This window comes from Oncorhynchus masou, chromosome 9, assembly GCF_036934945.1.
Source record: "Oncorhynchus masou masou isolate Uvic2021 chromosome 9, UVic_Omas_1.1, whole genome shotgun sequence".
In the NCBI taxonomy this organism is placed as follows: Eukaryota; Metazoa; Chordata; class Actinopteri; order Salmoniformes; family Salmonidae; genus Oncorhynchus; species Oncorhynchus masou.
In genome coordinates this window covers 50,533,184-50,553,301 of record NC_088220.1, presented here as the reverse complement: position 1 = coordinate 50,553,301, position 20,118 = coordinate 50,533,184, and the positions used below count along the sequence as shown (strand labels likewise).

General features: G+C 43.1%; 1 long non-coding RNA gene across 2 annotated transcripts in view; it reads right to left on the bottom strand.

Moving 5' to 3' along the window:
* Positions 1 to 2,018: 2,018 nt before the first annotated feature.
* LOC135545242 (uncharacterized) overlaps positions 2,019 to 20,118 on the bottom strand; it is a 28,082-nt gene continuing 9,982 nt past the window's right edge. For both annotated transcript variants that reach the window (XR_010456431.1, XR_010456430.1), the window contains exons 3-4: positions 2,480 to 2,548; positions 2,019 to 2,317 (exon numbers count right to left, since the gene is read on the bottom strand). This is a non-coding gene — a long non-coding RNA (uncharacterized LOC135545242). The remainder of the gene's footprint in view (positions 2,318 to 2,479; positions 2,549 to 20,118) is intronic.

Here is a 20,118-nt window from a genome sequence, read left to right as displayed (position 1 = left end):
CATGCAATAGGCTTTCAAATCTAGTATATGTGAGAACTCTTTAGGCTATGGCCAAGCGCACACACTCCTTTTCTGAATTTTCACTCATAGCTGTGTTCAAGGTCAGGTGCCGTACCGCTAGATGATAACCGTGCGGTTGTGGACCCACTGTTCAGTAAAACTATGACTCAGCCTCACACCCTTTTTGAGGTGTTTTCCCACCAGCTTCGGGACCTCACAGTTGACAGGAACGACCCCTGAACTTTTTGACACTGTCTACCTGTTACGTGACTGTCATGTGATTTTTTCTCTCTATCTGGCTTGCCAGTAATGAGGGGTCATACACAGCCTCTCATCCTTTACTGTAGTGGACTGTACGGCATAATAGGTTAGGGAGTCTTCAGTTGTTTCTGTCTGACTACTGATGACTTCTTTATACGGATGCAGTAAAACCGATGCGTTGTCAGTGGCAAAGAACAAAATCAATGCAATAGTAAGACCTCTATGTCATCCATGGTCACACCTGTGGAAATAATGCATTTCCTCAAGATGAGGTTTCAAACATCATGACCAGTATTGTTCAGTTTCAGTAATATCAATGGAGTTTCAGTGTTGGATTGGTTTTCATGTGGATATTTTACAGGCTTGAAGTTCTGAGTACTTTGTGGATTACCACATACTGTATAGCAGATACTAATCCCTATGGGGCCGTGCTTATTTGAACGCCCCTCTGTAATTTAGCGGCATGTCAACACCACTCCAGGTCTCTGTATTACTTTCCCTCTAATTCTCTCTCTCTCATTGGCTCTCTCTTTTCAAACCTTCTGAAAGACTCTCCCTGGTTCCTCAGTAATATGAGAATCTGAAGTTGTAATATGCTTTCTCATTTTTTTTCTTCTTCTTCCCCATCCCCCCTATTTGCCTCTCCCTCGCTCCCTATCATATTTCTACATTCTTCCCCCACTCAAGGATTTGGGGCCAGCGTAGCCTAGCAGGAGGTTGAGGGGCGGGAGAGACGGGAAGCAGAAGTAGGAAAATGAAACAAAATGTCCTGTGCTCTCTGACAGTGGTTCCGCAACAGCAGACTTTTTTTCTTTCTCTGGTCTAGTGGAGATAAAAGAAAAGCACATGAGTGCGATTGGGAAACCAAGAGAGGCAGCTTCCCCTAAATGTTTCATAACACCATCAGTGCCTGTAAATACTGTAGAGGGAAACACAGGCATGTGAACTCAAATGAGACTGGCAATATAATAAGGGGAATGGAGTGTGTTCCGAAACCTTTGATTGCTATGGGAGGATAGCATTGTTTTATGAAAGAGGGAAGAGGTAATGAAACATTTTGTCAGACTGGAAGGGAAGGAAAGTTTTTTAAAAAAAAGGGCAAGAAATGGTTAGAAGGAGAGGGGGATGGGGGGAGGGAGGGAGTGGGCGTGGGAGTCTGCCGTGCGTCACGTCAGGCCTGATGTGCAGGCGCTATCTCTGCACCATACCGCCTATCAACATTCCCCACTCCACTGATAACAGGCCCTACTTCTCTCTCTCTCCCCCCTCTCTCTCTCTCTCTCTCTCTCTCTCACTCTCAGTCCCAACTCTATTGAAAACAGTCTCTCTCTCTCTCTCTCTCTCTCTCTCTCTCTCTCAGTCCCAACTCTATTGAAAACAGTCTCTCTCTCTCTCTCATTTTTTATTTATTTTTTATTTTTATTTAACAAGGCAAGTCAGGTAAGAACAAATTCTTATTTACAATGACGGCCTACCCCGGCCAAGCCTGGACGACGCTGGGCCAATTGTGCGCTGCCCTGTGGGACTCCCAATCACGGCCAGATGTGATACCGCCTGGATTCAAACCAGAGACTGTAGCGACACCCCTTGCACTGAGACGCAGTGCCTTAGACCACTGGCAAAAGTATTTCCCTCTAGGGTAGGCAAAATTCGCAGCGTAAAGTTTGACGTATGAGGAGAGAGTTTCAGTGATTTGTGCTGTTGTCCTCTGGGTGTCATGTTGAATAATAACTGATACTAGTACCTGACTCGGGCCATTCAAATCAAATCCAGATTTATTTATACAGCACATTTAAGACATGGGATGCAATGCAATGTGCTTTACAGGGGGGAAAAAACACAAAAAAACAAGGAAAATAAAAGCTGAAAAATTTTCGACACAACAAACACAAGATTAAAAAAACGAAAGAATGACAAACAGCAGCCAAAGGAAAAGTATGTTTTAGTAAAAATATGTTTTAGTATCTTTTTTAAATATTTGGCCACAGTTTCGGCCCCCCTCAGGTTCTTTGGCAGGCTATTCCAGATGCTGGGGGCATAATCTCTTGGTCCAAGACTTTGGGATAAAGGGAAAGATAGTTAAAAGGTCAGTGCCAGAGGACCTTAGAGACCTACTTGGTACATAAATTCAAAGCATGTCTGACATGTATTGGGGTGCACAATCGTGGTTTGATTTAAGAACCAATAGCATAAACTTAAAATGAATTCTAAAACTCACAGTCAGCCGGTGCAGAGACCTTAAAACAGGTGTAATGTGTGCTCTCCGTCTGGTCTTGGTCAGCCATGTCTAATTGGAGAAATGTGGAAATATAATAAATGATCATAACAACAATAATCAGAACAGCAGTAGTACATAAAAATGGTGGTGTGGACACGTTCCATACCATACAGTGCATTTGGAAAGTATTCAGACCCCTTGACTTTAGAAACATTTTGTTACGTTACAGCCTTATTCTAAAATGGATAAAAACATTTTTTTCCCCCTCATCAATCTACACACAGTATCCCATAATGACTAAGCAAACAGGTTTTTAGACATTTTTGCAAATGTATTATAAATAATAAACTGAAAAGTTACACTTACAAAAGTATTCAGACCCTTTACTCAGTACTTTGTTGAAGCAACTTTGGCAGCAATTACAGCCTCGAGTCTTCTTGACGCTACAAGCTTGGCACACCTGTATTTGGAGAGTTTCTCCCATTCTTCTCTGTAGATCCTCTGAAGCTCTGTCAGGTTGGATGGGGCGCGTCGCTGCACAGATATTTTCAGGTCTCTACAGAGATGTTCGATTGGGTTCAAGTTCGGGTTCTGGCTGGGCCAGGCAATGACATTCAGAGACTTGTCCAGAAGCCAATCCCGCCTTGTCTTCGCTGTGTACTTAGGGTCATTATCCTATTGGAAGGTGAACCTTTTTCCCAGTCTGAGGTCCTGAGCGCTCTGGAGCAGGTTTTCATCAAGGGTCTCTCTGTACTTTGCTCTGTTCATCTTTCCCTCGATCCAGATCAGTCTCCCAGTCCCTGCCGCTGAAAAACATCCCCACAGCATGATGCTGCCACCACCATGCTTCACCATCGGGATGGTGCCAGGTTTTCTCCAGATGTGATGCTTGGCATTCAGGCCAAAGTGATCATACTTGGTTTCATCAGTCCAGACAATCCCTTAGGTGCCCTTTGGCAAACTCCAAGCGGGCTGTCATGTGCCTTTTATTGAGGAGTGGCTTCCGTCTGGCCACTCCTCAGTAAAGGTCTAATTGGTGGAGTGATGCAGAGATGGTTGTCCTACTGGAAGGTTCTCCCATCTCCACAGAAGAACTCTGGGGCTCTGTCAGAGTGACCATGAAGATCTTGGTCTCCTCTCTGACCAAGGCCCTTCTCCCCCGATTCACCAGTTTGGCCGGGCGGCCAGCTATAGGAAGAGTATTGGTGGTTCCAAACTTTTTCCTTTTAAGAATGACGGAGGCCACTGTATTCTTGGGGACCTTCAATGCTGCAGAAATGTTTTGGTACCCTTCCCTAGATCTGTGCCTTCACACAATCAGTATCAAAACTCTACGTACAATTCCTTCAACCTCCTGGGTTGGTTTTTGCTCTGACATGCACTGTCAACTGTGGGACTGTCAGATCTCCCCAAGGAGATGTGGGTGTGGAGTCAGGCACAGGAGAAACGAGTTTTAAAAGAAAAGGGCATTTCATTTAACTAGCTCAAAAAAACAACAGGAACACCGGACTACTGCAATAGCCACGAACACCCCCACTCAGACACAGTCTAGGGAAAAACACCTGTAAAACATGAGCTAATAAAAACGAAACCCAAACTCACTGACAGTTCAAACGAAAACAATCCCGCACAAAACCCCAGGAAATGTCGAATTAAATACCCCCCCCCCCAAATAACCTAAAAGAAACCAGGTGAAACACAAAACAGACATAACCAAAAGAAAAGGAAAAAGGATCGGTGGCAGCTAGTAGACCAGCGACGACGACTGCCGAGCGCCGCCCGGACAGCGCGAGGAGCCACCTTCGGTGGAAGTCGTGACAGGGGCCTTGTCAAACAGCCAGGTGTGTGCGTTTCCAAATCATGTCCAAACAATTGAATTTACCACAGGTTGACTCCAATCAAGTTGAAGAAACATCTCAAGGATGATCAATGGAAACAAAGAGCTGAATTTCGAGTCTCATGACTCAGAAAATGGTCAGAATACTTATTTTTATTTATGTTTTATACATTTTGTATACATATTCTAAAAACCTGTTTTCACTGTGTCATTATGAGGTAGTGTGTGTCAATTGATTTTTATCTAATCCATTTTAGAATAGGGCTGTAAAGTAACACAATGTGGAAAAAGTGAAGGGTTCTGAATACTTTCCGAATGTACTGTAATTTCCTCATACTTTTCTGAAAGGTCATGTCTGCTGGACATTTCTCTGTAGTCCCATTTCAATCCGCAAATACTTGAGATAATACTTTCAAATTTAAGTACAGGGGAAATGCAAACCTTGTTGGCGTATCCCTTTCACCAATCAGATCTTTAGCCAATGTGTCTGGTGACATCTCCCTATGAATGTTCTCTCATATAAAAGTAGGCCAAAGGTACCGTGCAACACCTTTCTGATATCTCACACACCGCTTTTTTATGTCTCCTAGGAGCGTATGTGTGTTACCCATATTCCTGCCTGTGTAGTTCCTCTGTCTGCTGAAGGAGGCTTCTCCATTCTGCCGGTGCTCTCACGTATGCTCTGTATTTGCCACCATGGCACTATTGACACTCAAAGCAGAAAGAAGTGCAAGGCTAAGCAATAACAGCAAATGAGTGCACACGTACATGGACACACACACACGCACGCACGCACACACACACACACACACACACACACACACACACACACACACACACACACACACACACACACACACACACACACACACACACACACACACACACACACACACACACACACACACACACACACACACACACACACAGTCCCTCAGACTTTCAAAGGGAACCTTGTGAGGAGGGTGAAAACATTTAAGAGGTGTGAAGGAGGTTGCTGTTGTGTAGATGTCAATAAACACTAGGTCATGTTCATGCTTTGCAAATCACCAAATAATTCATTAAAACACACTGTTTTGCAAAATTGGTCGACAGTATTCTCAACAGCAATCTCTGGGGTAGCACCATGGTGTTGCTGGAGGACAGTTAGTTTCTGACCTCCTCTGGGTATATTGGTTTTCACCCTCTTCCATAGACTTACACAGTAAGTATGACAACTTCCGGAGGACATCCTCCAACCTATCATAGCTCTTGCAGTGTGAACTGAAATGTTGTCCACCCAATCAAAGAATCAGAGAATTAATCGAGTACTGAATGCTTAAGCTACAGATAGCTAGCACTGCGGTGCATGAAATGTGGCGAGTCGTTGACTCAAAGTGAGAGAAAGACAATAGTTGAACAGTTCTGAAGAAATGTATTTCTTCAAAAATTAAGAAGCCCGGGAGAGAGTGAGAGTGAGAGTGAGAGAGAGAGAGAGAGAGAGAGAGAGAGAGAGTGCTATCTATATCTCTCTGTAAATATACAGTGCCTTCGGAAAGTGTTTTTTAACTCCGCAATCTACACACAATACCCCATAATGACAAAGCAAAAAAACGTTGTTTTTTTGAGATTATTTAGCAAAAAAACAAACAAACAACGGAAATACCTTATTTACATAAGTAATCAAAACCTTTGCTATGAGACTCGAAATTTCATTGATCATCCTTGATGTTAACTTGAATTAAATCCATTGGACATGATTTGGCTAGGCACACACGTCTATTTAAGGTCTCAAAGTTGACAGTGCATGCCAGAGCAAAAAACAAGCCATGAGGTCGAAGGAATTGTCCGTAGAGCTCCGAGACAGGATTGTGTCGAGGCACAGATCAGGGGAAGGGTACCAAAAGTTTCTGCAGCATTGAAGGTCCCCAACAACACAGTGGCCTCCATTCTTAAATGGAAGAAGTTTGGAAACACCAAGACTCTTCCTAGAGCTGGCCGCTTGGCCAAACTGAGAAGTCGGGGGAGAAGGGCCTTGGTCAGGGAGGTGACCAAGAACCTGATGGTCACTCTAACAGAGCTCTAGAATTCCTCTGTGGAGATGGGAGAATCTTACAGAAGGACAACCATCTCTGAAGCACTACGTCAATCAGGCCTTTATGGTAGAGTGGCCAGACGGAAGCCACTCCTCAGTAAGAGGCACATGACAGCCCGCTTGGAGTTTGCCAAAAGGCACCCATGGACTCTCAGACCATGAGAAACAAGATTCTCTCGTCTGATGAAACCAAGATTGAACTCTTTGGCCTGAATACCATACATCACGTCTGAAGGAAACCTGGCACCATCCCTACGGTGAAGCATGGTGGAGGCAGCATCATGCTGTGGGGATGTTTTCAGTGGCAGGGACCTGGAGACTAGTCAGGATTGAGGTAAAGATACCAGAGCAAAGTATAGAGAGATCCTTGATGAAAACCTGTTCCAGAGCGCTCAGGACCTCAGACTGGGGCGAAGGTTCAACATTCCAACAGGACAATGGCCCAAAGCGCACAGCCAAGACAACGCAGGAGTGGCTTCAGGACAAGTCTCTGAATGTCCTTGAGTGGCCCAGCCAGAGCTAGAACGTGAACCCAATGGAGCATCTCTGGAGACACCTGAAACTAGTTCTGCAGTTTTCCCCATCCAACCTGACAGAGCTTGTGAGATCTGCAGAGAAGAATGGGAGAAACTCCCCAAATACAAGTGTGCCAAGCTTGTAGAATCATACCCAAGAAGAGGTGTAATCGCTTCCATAGGTGCTTCAACAAAGTACTTAGTAAAGGGTCTAAATACTTATGTGAATGTCATATTTTCTAAACCTGATTCTGAATTGTCAGTATGGGGTATTGTGTGTGGATTGATGAGGGAAAGAAATCTATGTAATCAGTTTTAGAAGAATGCTGTAACCTAACAACATTTAGAAAAAGTCAAGGGGTCTAAGTACTTTCTGAAGGCACTGTGTGTTTATATATATATATATATATATATATTTACCTAGCTAGTGAATGCAGCTAGCTAGTTTAGCCTACTCAAACACCTGGCTCAAACAGAGAAGGATGCCATGTTAGCTAGCTGGCTATGACTATCCAACACTGGAACTCTTCAAAGTCAAGGAAAGTTTTGGTTTTATATATTAGTTGATAGCCACTGGGGCCCTCTGGTGTAACTGCTAAACTGCATGCTGTTCACTGTACTGCATTGATTGTAGCTGGTTTATTAACTTGATAGTTCTAGTAGATAGCCATGTTGACTATGACGTTAGCTGACATTGAGGTATGCTGTGTGTAGTGGTTAACGGTTATGTTATGAAGGTTTGGCTTGGAAAAGTTTTGTCACCTGGTCACAGACAGTGCTTTTATTGTGCACTGAAGTCCACAAGCGAAGGGAAAAGGGGAGAGGAGGAGAGCAGCAGTGGTGTAAAGTACTTAAGTAAACATACTTTAAAGTACTACTTAAGTCGTTTTATGGGTATCTGTAGTTTACTATTTCTATTTTTGACTAGTTTGACTTCACTATATTCGTACAGATTTTTTAAAACCTTTTACTCCATACATTTTCCTTGACACTCAAGAGTACTCATTACATTTCAAATCAAATCCAATCAAATTTTATTTGTCACATACGCTTGGTTAGCAGATGTTAATGCAAGTGTAGCGAAATGCTTGTGCTTCTAGTTCCGGCAATGCAGTAATAACCAACAAGTAATCAAACTAACAATTCCAAAACTACTGTCTTATACACACAAGTGTAAGGGGATAAAGAATATGTACATAAAGATATATGAATGAGTGATGGTACAGAGCAGCATAGGCAAGATGCAGTAGATGGTATCGAGTACAGTATATACATATGAGATGAGTATGTAAACAAAGTGGCATAGTTAAAGTGGCTAGTGATACATGTATTACATAAAGATACAGTAGATGATATAGAGTACAGTATTTACGTATACATATGAGATGAATAATGTAGGGTATGTAAACATTATATTAGGTAGCATTGTTTAAAGTGGCTAGTGATATATTTTACATAATTTCCCATCAATTCCCATTATTAAAGTGGCTGGAGTTGAGTCAGTGTGTTGGCAGCAGCCACTCAATGTTAGTGGTTGCTGTTTAACAGTCTGATGGCCTTGAGATAGAAGCTGTTTTTCAGTCTCTCGGTCCCATCTTTGATGCACCTGTACTGACCTCACCTTCTGGATGGTAGCGGGGTGAACAGGCAGTGGCTCGGGTTTTTTTTCCATTTTGACTGTTTAGCAGGACTGTAAAATCCTCCAATTCATTCACTTATCAACAAAAACATCCCTGGTCATCCCCACTGCCTCAGATCTGGTGGAGTGTGCCCCTGGCTATCCATAAATAAAAATAAAAAATATAAAAGGGTGCCTTCCGTTTTGCTTAATATAAGGAATTTGAAAGGATTTATATACTTTGACACTAAAGAATATTTTAGCAATTACATTTACTTTTGATACTTAAGTACATTTAAGAGGTTTACTCAAGTAATATTTTACTGGGTGACTTTCACTTTCTGTTAAGCCATCTTTACTTTTACTCAAGTATGACAATTGAGTACTTTTTCCACCACTGGAAAGCGTGTAGATGCGAGAAGGAATCATACAATGAGCAAATGATCATGCTGTTTGCATGTGGCTGCTATGAAAGTGAACTGTGATTGCGGTGATCAGGGGTATATTCATTCCGCCAATTCTATTGAAAAACTTTTCTTAAACGGAAGAAGACGGAATTAAATGGGGATAAGCATACCTGAATTTGTCCAATAAAAACTCTTGTTTGCAACTGTTGGACTAATGATTACACCCTAGATCAGCAAGATGCAGGCAACAGTGTGCAAGGCGTTGTTGAATGTATTACTGTCTGGATAACATTTTCTCTCGACCAGTATAGCAACCTCATGATGGGTATAGGGAAATTTGAGTGTCATGTAGTAAACTAAACCTATTGATGTTACATTGATCTGAGTGAATGGAATATGAATGACAGTCATCCAATATGCTGTAATAGAAATAAGGCCATGCTCATTTAAAAAATACTGTCCTCCTTCATCTTAAACGCCACTGGCGTATGTACTGATAGAAAAACTAAAATCTGACACAATTACTTTTATAACTGAGACATTTACATTCAGTTGACATTGTCCCTCTCTTGCAATTCCCCAATTTAAGAACAGGTTATTTTTCAGGGGCAGCAATCAATTCAGAATCTAAACCTATCTGATTCCATGTATAAACATTTCCCTTCATCGAAACTTGGATACAGTCCACTCCTCTTATCCATCTACCAGTGACTTCTACTCCCGGTGCCCATGGACACTACAGTTTATCCACGATTGTGAAGTGCAAATATTGCTCTGTAAAATACACTCTACCCTCAAAGGTCATAGCCTTGGGTTTATGTCAGGCCTGGTGTGAGTTCAGATTCAAGGGCTTCTACATCAAAGCAGGGCACCGGTGTGTTTTCAGACCTACATCAAACCCCTTTCTGAATATGCCTCTTTTTTTTAAAGGGGAGGGTTAATCTGAGCAGTAATCCACACATCAAACATCCCGGGCCACGTGAGAGAGCCCCAAAATCCTGGGATTATTTCTGATGAAATCCTCCTTAAGAAGGTAAACCTCCCAAGTCGGCCCGATTGTTTTGGCTGTGCTTGGGTTGTACGTAGTTCTGTGAGAGTGACATCTCCTGAACCCGAACCAAAACTCAGGCCTGCCGGAGTCCAAACCTTGGCAAGCCAAGCCATCCGAGTAGAACGCTATAGAGAGGTCTGTAAAAGGGACATATGTAATCACCTCTATCTGGGATAATGTATTACACTTGAGTCAGTTCTACGTTATCAGAGAAGTTAAAGTCATGGCACGCATGGAAGAAATGCATCTGACCACTCTGGAGGCTTTAGTTTTGAGGTTCTCTTAAAGGTTGCGAGGATTTAAAAGGGGAGTTATCAGGGTCAGGAAGGGTAATAAGTAAGAAGGCAAAGAGCATCGGAGTAATGCTGTGACGCAGGCTTGCGGTTGTGTTAATGGGTGATATCTGCGCAGTTAATCCATGTGTTTGAACAGGCCAATCTCTGTTGTTCTGGGATGGCAAACAACAGTACTAGAATTGAGTAGCTCTGACAACCTGTTCACATCAGTTCTTCTCAATGTGGGTACATCTGACTTTTTCAGATAGGGTACTGGAAAATGTCTGTTTGGCCCTTTGATGTGGTGTAAATGATCTTCCACCTACGCATCTTTTCTGAATTGTTACAAAGTCTAAAACTTTCTTTGTCTTGGTATGTAGGTCATATCTTTCAACAGTGAGCTTAAAAATGCCCAGGTTGAAATGTGTGGATCACAGACTTTTTAAACTCGCCCTTAACACCACACGGCATTGTACCATCTGACATACAAAGGAATCTCTTTTTTTAAGTGACAACTTCATAAGGTGTAATTATTTCAATTAGATGAGCAATGTATTTCATCTTTTGATCAAAACCTTACTTGACTTTCAATGTAGCATGATTATGTAATCTGCGTGTGAGGTTTTATGTCTTTGTATCTGTCGTTGAAAACGGGAGCATAGAAACATCTAGAAGGAATATTGAGGTGTGTCGTCCATTGAGCAAACGCCACATGCCAACATTATTACATTTTCCATTTGAATCATTAAACCGACTCTCTTATCCAGAACGACTTACAGTTCATCTTAAGGTAGCCAGATGACACAACCACATATCGCAGTCATAGTAAGTATATTTTTCCTCAAATTAGCTATCAGCAAAGTCGATGGTGATAAGGGGAAACAAATCCGAGTGCGAATGGCTTTTTTTGGGGGGAGGGGGGGGGGCGAGGAGCGGTACTGTGGAATTATTTCAGATATTATTTAAGAAGAGTTATTTCAGGAGGATTGGCAGGAACTCTGCTGTCCTAACTTCAGGGGGAAGTTGGTTCCACCATTGAGGTGGGCAAAGAGACCAGAGGTGACAGTACGGAGCACTTGGTTTGGGGTGTAGGGTTTGAGCATAGCTTTAAGGTAAGTTGTAGATGCGAGCTTCGGCTGGAAGCCAGTGGAGTGTGTGGAGGAGCGGGGTGACATGGGAAAACTTGAACAACAGGTGGGCTGCAGCGTTCTGGATAAATTGCATGGGTTTGAAGGCACAAGTGGGGAGCCCAGCCAATAGTGAGTCGCAGTAGTCCAGATGGGAGATGACAAGTGCCTGGATTAGGACCTGCACCTCTTCTTGTGTGAGGTAGGGTCGAGTCACTGCTTTTATATTTGCAGAGAATGACAGGGTGTTGCCAAGGTTCTTTGCACTCTGGGAGGGGGGACTCCGTGGAGTTGTCATCCGTGATAGAGAGGTCATGGAGCGGGCTGGCTTTCCCCGGGAGGAAGAGCAGCTCTGTCTTGTCGAGGTTGAGCTTGAGGTGGTGGGCCAACATCCAAGCTGAGATATTTGCCAGGCACGCAGAGATGCGTGTCGCAACCTGGGTGTCAGAAGGAGGGAAGGAGAAAAGTAGTTGAGTGTCATCTGAATAACAATGATAGGAGAGACCATGTAAGGATATGATTGAGGAAATATATTTTATGATGTCACATAGCAGGTGCAACCTGTTTCTGTTGGCAGCAGGCAGGAAGTCACACAGTTGGCAGAGAGAGAGAGAGAGAAAGAAAGAGAAATAGTATGGATGTTTCTTGCTGTTTGGCTGTCTTCACTCTTCTTGAACCAGTTTTAGAGAAAACAGATGAGCCTCTTATATCCCTAGCTAGATGAGTCGAGCCGTGATGCTACATGTCACGTTTTCTATTTTGTACATTTAATGAGCTGTAAGAAAAGTGAAAAAGTCTGATAATTCAAATCATGATGCATTGAAAGTGGTATGTGTGCTGAGTTGGCTAATTTGCAGGGTAATTTAGATTAGAAATGGTTTCTGACACATCTTCTCAGTTTTATACTGGTCTGGTACAAATCCTTTGGGAATTATTGAGAGAAAAGATATACTAAACAATCTTAGCAATGACATGTCACTATAAACATTTGTATACTGAAGACTTGGGCCAACTAGGGAAGTGACTCATGATATACTTTGAGGTCAACCAAAAACCATTTTTTTGGGCAAGTGAGAATTTCCTTTGAAAAGAAATGCCTTGCGTTTTGTCCACTTATCAGGTCTCATTGGTTTTGGCTGGCAAGGGAGATAGATAGAGGCTTCTCCTTTCCTTTCCTCTCTCCTCGTCTCTCAGTGGGGCCCGTTCGGGTGCTTAGTCACTTGGGTGTGAATCAGAGGCCACATTTGCACCGAACAAAGTGACTCACCCTGCTGCCTTAAGTCATAGGAATGCACGCAATGCAGGCTGCAAGATGGCCGCCTCTGGGTTGGCTGCATACGGACTCTCGCTGAGAGAGAGGTTTAGGTTTGACTCCCTCACTGCCAGAGAATTCCCCCCCTCTGCCCTTCTCTTTATACCCCTTCAGTCACACTGATTTGGTACACCGTTTTAAACAGGTTGATTAATGTCTTCAGATAGCTTTGACTGATGCTTATGTTTAACCCAGAATTCCCTGCATAGTTTTGAGGTTGATAATAACCTGCATATGAACAAATTACAAATGTTTGGCTTTTTTTAGTCACCCATGTCATGCTTTTTTAACAACCTATTTACCTCTTAATGTTATGACAGTAAAACCCTATTTGTATGCCCATATACACTACCGTTCAACATTTTGGGGTAACTTAGAATTGTCCTTGTTTTTGAAAGAAAAGCACAACGCTGTGTACTACTCCCTTCACAGAACAGCCCAAACTGGCTCTAACCAGAATCGAAAGAGGACTGGGAGGCCCCGGTGTACATCCGAACAAGAGGACAAGTACATTAGAGTGTCTAGTTTGAGAAACAGACGCCTCACAAGTCCTCAACTGGCAGCTTCATTTAATAGTACCAGCAAAGCACCAGTCTCAACATCAGCAGTGAAGAGGTGACTCCGGGATGTTGGCCTTCTAGGCAGAATTCCTCTGTCCAGTGTCTGTGTTCTTTTGCCCATATTAATCTTTTCTTTTCATTGGCCAGTCTGAGATATGGCTTTTTCTTTGCAACTCTGCCTAGATGGCCAGCATCCCGGAGTCCCCTTAGGTGTAATTATGTACCTTCAGTCATCAGGCGAATGCTTAACAATATTTTATCACTGTCTGTTAAGATCATCAAGCCTTTCATACTGAGAGAGCTTTCATGAGAGGTTCAAGCCCCTCTTAAAGGGGGGAAGGGGTCTGGGGAATGTTCAGACTTTTCTTGCAGTATCCTTTTCCGTATGAAATGCAGTCCAGGCTTTCCCACATGTTTTTCATTTCCTTCCTTGTTTTTTCTTCTCTGCCCGTCATCTGGAAGCCCTTCTCATTTGTTAGTGAAATATAGCTGAGCGGTGTTAGTCACAGGCCCAGTTGGAGCAACTGGAGATGCTGGGAGACGTCGCGCAGTGGGTCCTGTCAAACAATCGCCAGATGTTGGGAGAGGAGGCGGACCAAGACCCTAGGCTTGGGCCTACCATATGGAGGGGTGTGGTAGTGGACTAAATGTTGTGCGTTTAGCCTACTGGGGGTGTGTGATAATGGGTCAAAGGCTTGGGCCTGGGCCTATGGAGGGGTGTGGTAGTAATGGAGGGAATGATTCAGTCTTACTCTGCTCCAATTTATGTAATTAGTCATTAGGGGTACGGAAGTGAAATAAAAAGGTGTATTATTACATTCTTAGCTGATTTTAACAAAGTGGGTTCAAAAAGGGGCACTCTACTGTCACACTGTCATGAAGTTTAGTCACACCTAATGTATGTCTGCTGAAAGAAACAATCTGCTGAGCAAATTGTGTGGTTACCGACTTTGCATACATGATTTATATTTTAAATGTGTATTTATACATTTCTATTAGAAATGTGCTGTCTTTGAACGCTTCCCACATGTAACAGAACATTCCTGGTTTCTGTTATGTTTGTAAAGTCAGCATTTGTAGTCAGCAAAAAAAACTATGAAAGTTTTCCATCCCCCAGAGACCATATCACAATTCCTTCAGCTCATTCCTCTGGCTGAAAGCTCAGGGCATGTGTTGAAAACGTCTCCAAGGAGATGCCTTTCAAACGATGCTGTTCTGCTCCCCACCCACGCTATCCTCAGCTCTTATCATGAAGAACTATGAAGAGCCTAGGACTAAAGCAAAACATCTGTAGTCCTCGATCGGTGAGAGCTGCATTCTTGCCCTGTGGAGGTGACGTCCATTGGAGGAGAGATCTGCGGCTTGATTGGTGGCTTCTCTTTTCAATCAAACTGCCAAGAGCATAAAACAGCCAGCGTGGCCAAGAGTACCTCCACAGGTTTCTAAGAATTCTGACAATTCCAAGAAAGAGTGATTAACACACTTGCTGTAGCACCGCTCACTAATTACAACTCTTAATGAGAAATCTTTTGTGATTCTAAACCTTAGGTTCCCACAGCCTAAAAAAAATGACTGGCAGCTTAAAACCAAGGGGGCGGGTGATCTCTTTTCAACCTGACCTTGTTTGTTCACAAGTTCACCACTTTGTTTCCACTGGATGCACATTAGAAGCTTTACTGGCAAAAAAAATCCAGAAACATACCACTGCTAACGCTAACTCAGCCTGCCAATGTTTTGGCATTGACGGGTGTGACTGTAATGTTTGATTTGAACCGGTAAATGTGAAACTTTTGACATCTTTTGATTTATTACGTCATTTAACAAGTGGACTTTTCAGCCTGTGTTCTTCTTATGCTCATATTGTGGAAGAACCCAAAGCTTACATGACCAGTGTTTGTGACAAAACTTAACCCCCCCCCCTATAACTACTTGTTGTTGCTATCTACTGACTCACTGCTGTAAATCAGGTTGTCTGCCATTCCTTCGCTGTGTTGTCACGGTATTGCTTATTCTGCCAATCAACAGTGCTTCCTTGTCAAATGGGCACTTGAGACAGAAGGAAGTTATTTAAAAGAATAACACCCCACAAAGCGTGCTCTCATTCACAGCATCTGAACATTTTCATTGTTTTGATTGTCTGCCATGTTGTCACTAACATTAAGTCAATCCATGTGTCTTCTTTTGTTCCCTCACAGATGAATCCATCTGCAGCACCTAAACCACAGTGAAACAGAGTCACATGAGGTGGAATGAGCAAGGAGTGAACACGGAGGCCTAGTCATAGGCTACAATGACTCAGGCCTAGAGGACCCAATTTACCCACCCGCTAGCTCTGAGACAAATACTCATTCTTCTCCATATTCACAACTATTTCTGCACATAACTTCACATTCTGAGAACTCGGTTTACCACTTCTCGAAAGTGCCATGAGTTGTGTTGTGGTGTATAAGAATATGGACCAAGAACGAATCTTGATTTTGATTAGGATACAGGTTCATACCGTTCCCACACGTGAAAAGTGAGAACAAGGCCTAGAGTAAGATTATGAGTAAGATTTTGGTACAGAGCCAATATTGGGCCCTTTTCAGCTCTTAAAGGGAAAAAAATAACCCTTGTGGTCAACCAAACTACAAATATTTGCCCAGCGCGGTTTGCTGTAGTCATCACAATTCTTTGGTGGCAAATGTAGTTGATTTTTCCTTTAAGGTTCTAGATAACATTTTTTTTAAAGAGTGCACCACAAATCATGTCATCACAAAGCTGATTGGGGGAACAAGGGCCAGTGTGACAGAAGTTTACTGTAGTCATCACAATTCTTTGGTGGGAAATGAAGCCTTGTTTTTTTCCATTTGCTATTGACGATAAGACACACATCTTTATCTCATCCTCAAATATGATAGATAACATTTCCATAACACAATGAAATAGGACCAACCTGTGTAAACCTGAGGAGCAATTGGTTATACAACACAGGGCAGGCACCTGATTGGTAGATTTATAAGTAGCGTCATAAATAATGACATCATACGATATCATCTGATTGGTGGAATAATGGCCAGTGTGAGTCCCTGGTTTACAGCCTTCCCCCTAGGCGTGTGTTGTGCCATAAGACAGTACTGATTTATGGAGCTGTCTTTGATTGGGCAAGTCTCTGAGCTGGTGAAACGGGTTATACTGTTCCACAGCAGGGACAGAACACATCACAGTTTTACCTGGAAGTCCGGGTGGGGCACAGGTAGGGACGAGGCCCCACATGACACAAAATCCACAGGACAACAATGAATTGCCTGTCAAAATGTCCCAGTGATATACGATCTAGAGTACTCAACCGAAGAATGATGAAACCATGCAGATTACTACATTGTTCCAATGGAAAAGTTCACAAATTTGCAGAATGTCGTTTTTTATGTCATGTGTCACAATTCATTGTCCCTCAACAATAGTGGGAGAAGCATTGCTTGTCATACTATTTTCAAATATTGAACTCTGTGACTGAGTTAAAATAGCCGTCAAGACCTCGCACACTCTTTTGAACCACTCACACATTTCAGGTCAGGATAGTGAATGGTGGGGTCGAGGCAGAGGCTTCATGCAGGTAATAACACACAGACACAGAGACACACAGACAAACACACACGAGCACAAACAACTGACCTTTACGACGGTAATGTTTCATCTCAGTAACAAAACAAAAAATGAATCCATTAAATAATTATGTCAGCATTACTACCTTTACTACCATTCCTGGAAAGAATGAATCTACGTATGAATTGCATTTAGAAGCCAACCTGTTCACAAGAATTCTTGCCTGAAGGCCCCTTTACATAAGGCAACAAATGATTACATGGAAATGTTGAATAGTAAGGTCAAGTGGACTAAGTGACTAAAGTTCTGCCTTTTTGTTGGGTGACCGTGGTTTATTCCATGTTCTGTCTCTGTCTGTTGTCTATTCAGAGAACCCGCACCCTATTTTAAATAGATTGTCCCATCCAGTCACTGATATTTAGAAAACTGGAAAGACAAGCTTAGCTTACTGTAAATCTTGCATTCCCAGACCGAAATATGGTGTATATAAATAATGGTAAAATATTTGTACGGTATATACACTGAGTATACAAAACACGCTCTTTCCATGACATAGACTGACCAGACGAATCCAGGAGGAAGCTATGTTCCCTTATTGATGTCACTTGTTAAATTCACTTTAATCAGAGTAGATGAAAGAGAGGAAACAGGTTAAAGAAGGATTTTTAAGCCTTGAGACAAATGAGACATGGATTGCGTATGTGTGCCATTCAGGGGGTGAATGGGCAACACAAGAGATTTAAGTGCCTTTGAACGATTTATGGTAGTAGGTGCCAGGCACACCGGTTTGTGTCAAGACCTTCAACGCTGCTGGGTTTTCCACGCTCAACAGTTTCCCATGTGTATCAAAAAGTGGTCCACACCACCCAATGGACATCCAGCCAACTTGACGCAACTGTGGGAACCATTGGAGTCAACATGGGCCAGTATCCCTGTGTAATGCTTTCGACACCTTGTAAGGTCCATGCCCCGACATATTGAGGCTGTTCTGAGGGCAAAAGGGGGGGGAAGGTGTTTCTAACGTTTGGTATACAGTATATGTCAGACACAATACAGAAGGGGACGGACTAAACATCTGAGTGTGCACTAGCTGGTGCTAGGTTACAATGTTGACTGCCATTAGAAAGTTTCAGTCGACTTGTTTCACTTAACCTGCTCTGCGGGCCACGTCTTAACGACGTGTCCGACTCTCTGTCTCTCGCTTTCCCTCTGCCTCTCACCCATACACACACGTACAACCTCACACATGCTCATAGACGACCGTTCATACTTTGTAGCTTTAAAGATTGAGCCGTCACCTCATGAAGCCTTCTGTGTGAAGTGTTTGTTTGCAACGTAATGTAGGCGAGGGAAGAGCAGAGGCGGCTCTGCAGGTTGTTCAAGGAGCGGTTTGTGGTGTACGTCTCCCACAGCTGTGAGCTACTAGGGTGTTGTTCACCATTCACCAACCAAACCTCCTCACAAGCCTTATTTCCCACCCTTCGGGGACAAACACCGTCCAGCATTTTTCTGACTCTGTTTTACCAGGCCTTTGGCCAAGTGTTTGCAGAGTGAGTTTGTGTTTCTGCCTGTTAGTAATAACAGCCCTCAGATTTCTAAATGTGGCCAGTATCACAGCTGGCTGAAAGGAGAGAGCTGTGGGCAGAGATTGTTGGAAGGGGGTGGGGATGGGGAGGTTTCTATACATGTAAGGTTGTGTCAGAGCCCTGGATGTTGTGCTAGTGTATGCTAAATACATACTACACCCCATCAGTAGTAGATCTATAGTAGAAAGCAGAATAACACAGGAAAAGGTTCTCAGTGCAGTACCTGTTATAATAACACAACAGAGCCAAAGGGGAAGCCATGCTCGTAATGATGCCGCACAGATTAACAAAGAGCAGACAAAGGAACTCAGTTAAATATCAATTTATCCTTATCAATGGTCATTTTTAGCTCATGCGTCGTATCAGTGAAGGAGATTTGCAGACTTTACCCTTCAACCATAAAACAATCTTAGGACCAGAGTAATGTTTTACCACAGGAGGGAAAGAGACTTCCTGAATGAAAGTTCTGTCTCAAAAAGGTCGACATGGTTCTTCAGGCGTTTCCACCGACAAAATAATGTATAGATTGACGTAATTCAGGGACAATCAATATAGGCATTGCTAACGCTCACCTGATTTGACAATGTGCAGGTGGCTAGGTGTAAGCTTGCCAATGTTAACAGAAAAACCTATGGGACAAGTGACAGCTCATCGAAATACATTGTTTTACACCTCTGTAGTTCTAGGCCAGTTGTTGTGTGGGCAAGCTTATCTGCCATGTGTGCATATGAAGATACTAAACCTTCTACCAATAGGTCTGTGTCTTTTATGGCTTAGCTGGTAGTGCAATTGATTTGTAACCCAAGTCAGTGGTTAATGTTTAGTAGCCCAGACAACCTCAGGCTGCCCTCATTCTAATGGACGTAGGACTCAATTTCTCACTTTATTGTACCTTTTATTAGGTCTGTACACTCTGCCCGCTGTACTGTAAAGGCTCTCTGACGTCAATGTCTGTGCTTGGCCTGAATACTGTTAGGCAAACAGCCTTTGGACTGTGTAGAGGAGGAACTGCACACTTCCTCTGTGTTCTTGCGTTGCGGTTAGCCTGTGGTACTCCATGTTGTCTTACAGCATAACGGCACTAAAACCTTTTTATGGCACACTGAAATAAGTCCGCGTTGATCGATCAGTCTTTTATGTCATCCGAGACGCAGGGACCATCTCAAAATGGGAAATGTTCTCATTCATCATTGAGACGAACGTGCCTGCTTAAACTTCAACTGAGGTTTGATTAAAGACTTATGCTGGCTACACAGTATCTAGACATGGCCACTATTTACACTGCACTGGCCAAAGCTGGCCTGGGCCCGGGTGGAAACAGCACACCCTCATAGCGCTGCCTTTGTTTTTCTTCTTCTTACCTCTACGTCATGGTGTCTCCATTCTCGCCTGTCGGTGTGAAGCGCACGTTACCAGCACAACCACAACATCCTGTCCATGCAGACTGCTGTTGACTTGCTCGGGGAGCTGTGCAGAGGGGCGGCTGCTGAGTTTAGGTATGCTAATAAGACGCGTGGGAGTGTTAACTGCACGCGCAAACACGGTCTAATGAGAACAGAAAAGTCCTTACACGCAGCATGGGTTTGACTCTATTTTGATGGTTTGATTTTGATTTGATTCGGATCTCTTTTATTTAGTCCCCATTTCGACTAATCTTCCAAGAGTCCTTAAACGATGGTAATACCGGTATGT